The sequence below is a fragment of the Meleagris gallopavo genome, chromosome 1 (assembly GCF_905368555.1).
Source record: "Meleagris gallopavo chromosome 1, MGAL_WU_HG_1.1, whole genome shotgun sequence".
NCBI classification, from domain to species: Eukaryota; Metazoa; Chordata; class Aves; order Galliformes; family Phasianidae; genus Meleagris; species Meleagris gallopavo.
Window position 1 is genome coordinate 146,618,838 of NC_139404.1, and position 10,236 is coordinate 146,629,073.

The window sequence follows — 10,236 nt, forward strand, 5'->3', positions numbered from 1 at the left end:
ATCTAGTTTTGTTTTTTGTTTTTATTTTTTACAATAATACATGTAATAATTCTATAACCGTTCGTGCTTTGATTAATTTGAGTAGTTCTCGTATGAGCTTGCATCAAAAATCAGCCTTGTTACCTCCGTGGGACTGATGCTGATCTAGCTCACTCCTGTAGCTAATCTGATTTAACATATATGTACTAAAAAAAAACAAATCAAAGAGAAGGGGAAAAAAAAAAAAAAAAAAAAAAAAAAAAGCATGCACTACATGATTTGATTCTCTAATTACAGGTATTTATTGCAATTTTAATACTTGTATATTTCTCATTACACTCTTCGTCCAAGATAGAGAATGTGTGAGGGTGGTGGGTTGCAAGTTTTCATTTTATCATCTGTCATTTTTACAGTGACTCTCTCTGAATTTCTTTCCAAATGCTTATCATTTGTCAATCAGCAGGCAACAAATGCTCATTTCAAATGTGTTGATATATTTACAATATTCACACAGGATTTCAAAACTTATGTTCTTCTGAGGAAGCAGATAGTAATCAGGCAGGATTTCATAGTATTTCTATTATGCTTTGGAACATCTGCATTTAAATGCCTGAAATCCACTATTTAAGTCAGTAAATAATCAATGTATGATATTGTGCTTGACTAAATATGCTTAATATTTGCAGATCTGGTCAATCACACTAAACCTGGATACTTAATATTTAAGGTATATGGTTTGCACTCCAGCTGTACCTCCAGAATCAGTTTGTCATAAGTTCTGTGACAAGCATACCATCTCTGGTGAATATCTGAAAAGGTTAGCTGGTGAGATAATTCAAAGAGTGTTAGAACAAATGTTGAAGTGACTCTCTCTACTCTCCAGGAGCTAAAAATTTGTTCAAATTCCACTCTAAGTCTTGACCAGAAGTTCATTTTATTTGAATAATCATAGATAGGTAGTGGTATCTGAAATGTGTCCACTGGGTTGACAGACATACTTTGGGACTTCTGAGAGATCCAGTTTTATTGAAACCAGAGAAGCAACTGAAGATTTCCTTTGATCATAAGGGGATAGCGTACAAATAGTTCATGTGTAGCTACCAATATGAAAACACGTTCTACATTTATGTTTCTTAAAGAAAAAAAGAAAAAAGAAAAAAAGTGAATTCCAGAATGAACTGGTTCCTCACACATAGGCATATAAAGTAATTTTAGACTCCCTGAGTTATCGTGCTTGGCTTTCTGCAGCTTCAGAGTCATGTGGATCTCAAATAGGTACTCTATAATACTCAAAAAAATCATGTTTAGACACCCTGAGGCCCATTAAATTATACTAGGCACCTAGCTATGGGCAAATGAATTAAGCTTCTTTTAACTGATACTAATTAAGAACACCTTCTTGATTAAATGAAACATTCCTTAAATTATTGATACATTTTAAAAAATTCATACTCCCTTTTGTAATATATACATATGTATGTATGCATTTATTTACAGTGTTCTGTTTTAATTGGTATTAATGGTCTGATATAAATTATCATAGGTCAGATTTACCTTCTATACATGCAGAAAGATGATCTTCAATTTCTTTTTCTGAAAGTGCTCTTCTTAGTTACTCCTATATTTATTCAAACAGTAGTTCTCCAAGAAAAAAGGTAATTTCTTTGTTTATCTTGAAGCATTTCTACATGCTATTGTTAGTAGTAGCAGAATCGCCATTGTCATTAGTTATTTTTTTTTCTGCTTCATTTATCAACTGAAATTTAATAATTGCCTACTGACAAGGATCTATGCCCAAATGTATGTACATTTATTTCTCAATTTTTTGTTAAATTCATCCATACTAAAAAGTGCCATAAAGAAATATCATGATAATTTTCATGTATTATGAACAAAAATATTTGTCTTTTAATATAACTGTAAATTAAGACTGTTAGAACATCTGTTCTAAGATTCTGTAATTGAATTGTTTGAGTTGGAAAAGATCTTAAAAGGTCATCTAATCCAACCCCTCTGCAATGAACTGGGACACCTACAGCTACATCAGGTTGCTCAGAGCCCTGTTCAGTCTGATCTTGAATGTATCCAAGGACAAAGCATCTATCATGTCTCTGGGCAACCTGTTTCAGCACATCACTACCCTTATCGTATAGGATAAAAATAAAAAATATTACATCCAATCTAAATCTCCTCTTCTTTAGTCTGAAGCCATTTCCACTGTCCTATCATATCAAGTCCTGCTAAAGAGTCTGTTCCTCTATTTTTTAAAGCTCTCATTTAGATACTGAAAGGTCTCCTTGTGGACTTCCTGAGGCTCACTTCTCTCAGACTATTCTCACAGGGCAGGTGTTTCATCCCTTGGATCAATTTTGTGACCCTCCTCTGGACGCACTTGAACAGGACCATGTCTCTACTGCACTGAGGACTCAACATCTGGATACAGTACTCCAGGTGAGATCTCGCCAGCACAGAGTAGAGAGGCAGAATCACCTCCTTTGGCCTGCTGGCCACACTTCTGTTGATGCAGCCCAAGATACAATTGGCTTTCTGGGCTGCAAGGGCATGTTGCTGGCACATGCCCAACTTCCCATCCACCAGTACCCTCAGGTTCTTTTCAGCAGGGTTGTGCTCTGTCCTTTTGTTCCCCAGCAATTAGGATTGCACTTGGATTTGCTGAACTTCATGAGCTTCACCTGGGCTCACTGCTCGAGCCTATTTAGTTCTCTCTGATTGGCAGCCTGCCCCTTGGATGTGTCAGCTGGACCAGACAGCTTGGTGTAACCTGCAAACTTTCTGAGGATTGTACTCAATCCCAATGTTGATGTCACTGATGAAGATATTAAAGAGCACTGGTCCCAGTACTGACCCTTGAGTGTCACTACTCACCACTGATATCCATCCAGACATTAAGCCATTGAACACCACTCTCTGTATATGGTCTTGCAACCAGTTCCTTGTCCATTAGTCAATTTGTCAAATCCATAGCTTTCCAATTTGGAGAGAAGGATGTTGCTAGAGGCCATTTCAAGGACCTTATTGAAACCCAGATAGATGTCATCAGTTCATTCACTGGCACTATTGTAATTATACCATCATAAAAAGCCACAAGGTTGGTCAAGTAGGATATGCCATTGATGAAGCCATTCTGGTTATCCCATATCATCTCTTTCTCTTCCACATGTCTTAGCATAGCTTCCAGGAGGTGTGGGGATTACTGCCTTACCCTAAACAGTCCTCTGGAAGAGCTTTCTTCAATTTCTTCACTTACCTGTTCTTCAAGTCCCAGGACCTCATATCTGTTATGCAAGAGCATCTAGGGAGGTGAGGTAGGCTGGGATGGGGTCACCTACCGCTTTGACTAGAAACATGTCTCCATTCCTCCTTTCCTCCCAGGTCCTCTTTCTCTGCCTGGCTGTGAGAGAGAAGGGGATCCATTGCTACTTGAAAAGTGCACTCCAGTGCCTCTCCTGCAAGGATGTCAAGGAGTGGCTTCACCAGTCTGTCTCCCTTTCACACTCCCAGATGCTTCTTAATGTTTCTATATTCTTCTCAAGTTGCGTTAACAGAGTAGATCATCCACTTACTCACACAACATGCAAGTTCTTTCCCCACTACCAGGGAGTATCAGGAATAATAATGATAATGAGCTAGGGAAAAATATCATCCTCAGAAATAAGTTGAGCAAAATAACATTTGTCAGCCAGTAAAAAAAAAAAAATGCTATTACCATTGCCTGTTCTGAATGTTATTTTTTAAAAATAGAGCATTAAAAAATACATTGCTGAAACACCACAGTTGTTGCAAGCTTTGTTTGCATCTTTCAGTAGTTTCATATCTAGTAAGAGACTCATAAATTTCTACAAAAACGTGCTTGAGATCTGAAAATCAATTTTATGTTTAAAAAATATATTGATAAGCTACAATTTTTTTCATCAATTATTGCTTTTCCTTACGTAGGATCAAAACAACACATTACTTCTGCTTTATCCTGACACTAGTCTGCATATACTTGTACTTGAAGAATCTTAGTATCCATAGCATAGGTCTATTTCAAAAATTTTCTTTGAAGTCAGTCGGTCTTATTTTAGCCCAACAATCCTCTTGACTTTAAAGACTAATAGAAAATCAAATGGTTCATGAGCTATTAAGAATCACCTCTACTCCTTATGCTTAATGTTTTGACTTCCTGAGACTTGTTTTAGAATTATTCTACCAAAATTTGCTATCTAATACTTATTCATGATATATGACTATATAATATAGGGCAGAAGTTTAGCAATTAATCTTGACTAAGGTTAAGAAAAAAACAGCATAGTGTGGAATTACTGAAACATAAAAAAGAGAAGTAGGAAGAGAGATGATAATACAAATGACATCAATCTTTTCTCAGAAGGATCTCAGCAACAGGTACATTTACTGCTGTCACTATATTCTGATCATCTATTGGTGTAAGAGTCAAAAAACCTAAGGAACACAGAATCAATGAGAAAGATAAGGAAATACCTCACTTAAGAGTGGCTGTTGTAAGATGCTGTATCTTGTATGTTAAAGATTAAACTACCTTACCAATTCTTCATCATTTTATGCTAATTGAACAGTTTAGCAGACTACAACATGAGAGTCACATTACCAGAGCCAGTTAGCTTCAGAAAAGTTGGACTGCCAATAAAATCTTTAGTCTAGTTATAAGGTTTTATTTTTGTATTCTTTTGTTTTCTCTACTTAGGTTTAATGTGTAACAAATGCTAAACATGACTTTGGAAAGAAAAAGAACTAAAAATAACCTATCTTTAAGAATACTACTTTAAGAAATTCTGCACACACACTGGACTAAAAATACAGAAAATAACATTTTTGTCTTTGAAGTGAAAAAAAAAAGTGTAGAATACATTTTCTCATTTATGAAAATTACACATAAAATCTTGTGATTATTTTTCTCTGATATATTGCTTTTCTCAACAAAGATTTAGCTAAAACCTTCAGAGAGAGAAAAAAAAAACTTTAAAATTAATTGGACTTTTTATCTGAATACTTGGTGATTAATTCACTGTTATTCAGGTTATTATTATGATACCCACTAAGTGATGTACTTTAGCCATAGGAACAGAAACAAAATGGGGAAAGAAAAAAACGAGTAAGTGTCTAAAACAATGCCTGTAGAAGAATTTGAAATAGTTCTACATGAAAAGTAAAACAAACAAAAAAAGCATCAGTACGTTTAGGCATTTCATATAGCCATCCATAATGAATATTTTTCTAATGAAAGCAAGAATAACACTATGAAAATAATGTGAAAATTTGGTCTCTCACATAGTTAACACTTGTGTAATAGCTGTATTCATTCCAATTTATGCACAAAATTATTTACACTAATCAATAGGATAGGATAGGATAGAACAGAACAGAACAGAATAGAATAGAATAGAATAGAATAGAATAAAATAGAATAGAATAGAAACATAGAATCATTAATGTAGGAAAAATCCTCTAATATCATCTAATCACACATTTGTGAACCCATCACCATCATGCCCACTAAACCATATTCCTAAGTACCATATCTACACATTGCTTGAACACTTCCAGGGACAGTGACTTCACCCCTTCCTTGGGCAGCCTGCTCCAGCATTTGACCACTCTGTCACAGAAGACATTTTTCCAATGAGAACCTTCCCTGATGCAACTTGTGTCTGTTGTCTCTCTTCTTATCACAAGATATCTGGGAGAAGAAAATGAACCCACTTCACCACAACTTCCTAGCTTCCTCTCTAGACTAAATAATCCCAGTTCCCTTACTTGTTCCTCATAAGACTTATGTTCTAGACCTTCCACCAGCTTCATTGCCCTTCTTCATAAACTCTCCATCACCTCAATGTATTTCTGGGAGTAAGGAGCCCAACACAACACAGGATTCAAGGTGTGAGCTCACCAATTCTGAATACAGAGGTACAATCAGTTCCCTAGTCTTTCTAGCTACATTATTTCTGATAAAATTAGGATGACATTCACCTTCTTGGACACCTGGGCACACTGCTTGCTCATGTTCAGCCAGCTGTCAACTACACAAGGACAAGTGTAGAGTCTTGCATGTGGAGAGGAGTAACCACATGCATCAGTATAGGTTAGGGGATAACCTGCTGGAGATGAACTCTGCAGAAAAGGAGCAGGGAGTCCTTGTAGAAAACAGGATGGCCATGAACCAACAGTGTGCCCAGGTGGCCAAGAAGGCCAATGGTATCCTGGGGTATATTAAAAAAAGTGTGGCCAGCAAGTTGAGTAAAATTTTCCTCCCCCTCTACTTTGCTCTGATGAGACCACATCTGAAGTAATGTGTCCAGTTCTGGTCATCCACTTCAAAAAAGGTAGGGAACTACTGGAGAGAGTCCAGTGGAGGGCTACACAGATGATCAGAGACCTGGGGCATCTCTTTTAAGAGGAAGGGCTGAGAGACCCAGGGCTTTTCATCCTGGAGAAAAGAAGACTTAGAGGGGATCTTTTCAAGACTTATCAAGACTTTAATGGACAATTGCACAGGGGATGGAGCCAGGCTGTTTTTAGTAGTGCCCAGTGGCAGGTCAAAGGGGAATTGGCGCAGATTGGAACACAGAAAGTTATCATAGAATCATAGAATCACCAAGGTTGGAAAAGACCTAAAAGATCATCCAGTCCAACCGTTCACCTATTACCAATAGCTCCTACTAAACCATGTCCCTCAACACAACATCCAGTCTTTCCTTGAACACCCCCAGGGTCGGCGACTCCACCACCTCCCTGGGCAGTCCATTCCAGTGCCTGACCACCCTTTCTGAAAAGTAATACTTCCTAATGTCCAGCTTGAATCTCCCCTGCTGTAGCTTGAAACCATTCCCTCTGGTCCTATCACTAATGACACGAATATATGAATGTGAGGAAAAACTTTACTTTGGGAGTGACAGAGCTCTGAAACAAGCTGCCCAGAGATGTTGTGGAGCCTTCTTCCCTGGAGATATTCAGAATTTTCCTGAATGCTTTCCTGTGTAACCTACTATAAGGAACCTGCTATAATAGTGATGTTGGACTAGATGATCTCCAGAAGTCCCTTTCAACTCCTAAGATTATGTGATACTGGAGATACTCTGGAGATAAGGAAAAAATGCTAGAGTCAGTAACACACCATTTCAATTTCTTTCTTCAATTCAAAATGTCCTCTTTTATATGGGATATACACTGAAATTATTCTTGTTGGGTAGCTATCTTAAATCTTTTGTCAAATTGGAAAGATTAAAATATTAGAGTTAGTACTATCACTTATGCATATACTCGAAGGTTTATTAAAATCTGGACTTTATCTATTATGGCTCAGTTATAATCATCGTTCTTTTGTACAGCTACAGATTTTGAACAATCTTCAGCCACCACATCAATCATCTTAGTCAAATTATGTTTTCTTAATGCCTCTGCTGGTACAAAACTGTAGGATAAGCTTCCAAACACTAACATTTCAGAATGTTGTCAAATACTGAGCATCAAAGCAATGGTCCTGCAGGCTTGTCTGTACTAGTCCAGGCATCTGGTGCATATATCAGAAGAGAGATTGCCTGGAGCTATTTTCTGTTGCTGGTTAAAATGTAGTGAATGGTTGAGAGGTCAGCCAATGAAATATTACAGAGACTACCTCAAGGCAAATCTTCACTTGTGTGGTATTAGTTCCACAGAGGAGAAGATTAGAATTAAACACCATTTGCTACGGCAGAGCATGTATATGATGCTAACAAAGCCTATGAACAAAAATAGCTTAACTTCATTGTACAGAATCCTGTGAATATACATAGCATACTCCTGTAGGCGGAGTGATGCTGTAGGAAATGCGTGTCCTCAAAAAAACAAAAAACACTATATTATTTGGTTTTTCAATTCTATCATGCCTGGAATGTCTTAGCCGATGTTTCTCATTCAGTGGTCTGTCTTCCTTCCACTTCCAGAATATCAGATTTAATCAGAGCATCACAAATATCCATGTGTATGTTCTTATTTTGTTATCATAGATGAGATTAAGAGTCTTGATGCTATGTTATCAGATTAAATAATATTAATTTAAAAGCTGTTTTCCAAATTGAAAAAAAAAAATCATTTTATTATCTTCTTCATGTCTTTGTTTTGTCCTTCTAAACGGATTTTTTCATTCATGAAGAATGACATATCTTGATAAAATTTCTATATCCAAAATACCTAACTCTCATTTAGTCATTCTAAACTCTGTTTAGCATCACTGGATAGTAGACCTGGATACTGAAGACAGTGTTTTATCTGTCTTAATTTATACGTTTTCTTGACACTAGATGAACTGCTACCTTAAAATGTCAATTTCTATCCACCAGCTTTAGAAGTCAGTGGGATTCCAGATGCTGGGCAATAAGCTTGAAGTTAAGTAAAATAAATATTTCTTAAACTAGATTTTAAGGAAAACAAACAAACAAAAAATATATAAACAAAACAAAACAAAAAAAAACCTCAAAACTGTTGGAAGATTAAGAATACTTGAGAATTGAAACAGATTTTCTAGAAAGATAATGAAATTATGAACATTTGACCAAGCTGGTAGGTTTTCACGATGTCATCACTGGCTGGTTAGAAGTGGGGAGAACAGTGGATGCTTTATACCTTGACTTCAGCAAGGCATTTGACACTGTCTGTCTCAGCACCCTTGTAATGAAGCTTAGAAAGTACAGGATAGATGAGTTGATGAGAAGGTGAGTTGAGAACTGGCTGACTGGCAGAGCTGAGATACTTGTGATCAGTGACGTAGATTCCAGTTGGAGGCCTGTAACTTGCAGTATTCTACAGGGATTGGTACTGAGTCTGTTTGACATCTTCATGTTCACCCAGATGATGAGATAGAATCCATCCTCAGCATATTTGCTGTAAGAGTTGCTTACATACCAGAAGGCTGTGCTGTCATTCAACAATTCCTGAACAGGCTGAAGAGTTCAACAAAAGTGTAGATTCCTACACCTCGGGAAGAATAACCAGATTCATCAGTGTAAGTTAGGATCTGACTTGCTGGAATGGAGCTCTTGAAGAAGAACCCAGATATCCTAGTGGACAACAGGTGAGTTAGCATATGTCCACGCGGCGAAGAAGGCCAATCGTATCCTAGGTATTGTGGAGTGCATTAAAAAAATCGTGGCCAGCAAGTTGAGTAGTTTTCCTTCCCCTCAACTCTGCCCTGGTGAGACCACATAAGGAGTACTGCGTGCAGTTCTGGGCTTCCATTTCAAAATAGGTAGAAGTCTTTCTTCCTAGAAAGAGTAGAGCAGAGGGTAATAAAGATCACATTCCCAAAGATGTGCAAAGCAATATTTTTAACTGAAATATTGTAGCTCCTTCAGGGAAATAAATATTAGCTGTTGGTGATATTTGTCCTTCAGCCTGCCTGATTTATGTCAAATAATACTTTGTTTTGTGAGTAATAAAATAAATTAATACATGTGTATAGTAAGGGAAAGAGTATTTTCTTTAAATGTGTTACAGTTTTTGAGACTTTTAAAACATTATGATTAGCTCATTATTTTTATAATATTAAACATAAAAAGCTGCAAAATTAATACTGAGTATTATAATATATACAGTAGTCCTCCCCCTCTCCCTCCTCCAAAATCATATTATAAATGTCACAGATTAAAAAAAAAAAAAATTGTTTATGGAAAGACATTGAAGACTGTCTGAATTGCCAGGTCTAGAGGCTAGTGATCTGTGGCAAAAAGTCCACTTCAAGTCCAGGAGTTAGCAGTGTACCACAGGTGTCAATACATAATTAATAATCTGAATGATGCGTGATACTCTCAGTAACATTTCAGATAGCAGAAGAGTAGAAAGAGTGATAGATATGTCAGAGGGTCATGCTGTCATCTAGAGTGATGTGAAGAGGATGAAGAAATGGTCTGACAAGAAGATTGATAAGGAGAAGTGTAAAGTCCTGCATCTGAAGAATATCAACCCTAAGAACTGATATAGGATGGAGATGACCCAGAAGGAAAGTAGATTTGCAGAAAAGGACTTGGAAATCCTGGTAGATACCAGGCTGAGCATGAGACAGTAATGTGGTTTTGCCCTGTGAACACTAACTTTATCTTGGGCTGCTTTAGGAAAATTATTGTCAGCTGATAAAAGGAGATGATCCTTCTCCTCTACTCTGCACTTGTGAGGCCATACGTGGAGTACTGTGCCCACTTCTGTGTTCCTCGGACATCTCATATGAGGAAAGGCTGAGGTTGCTGA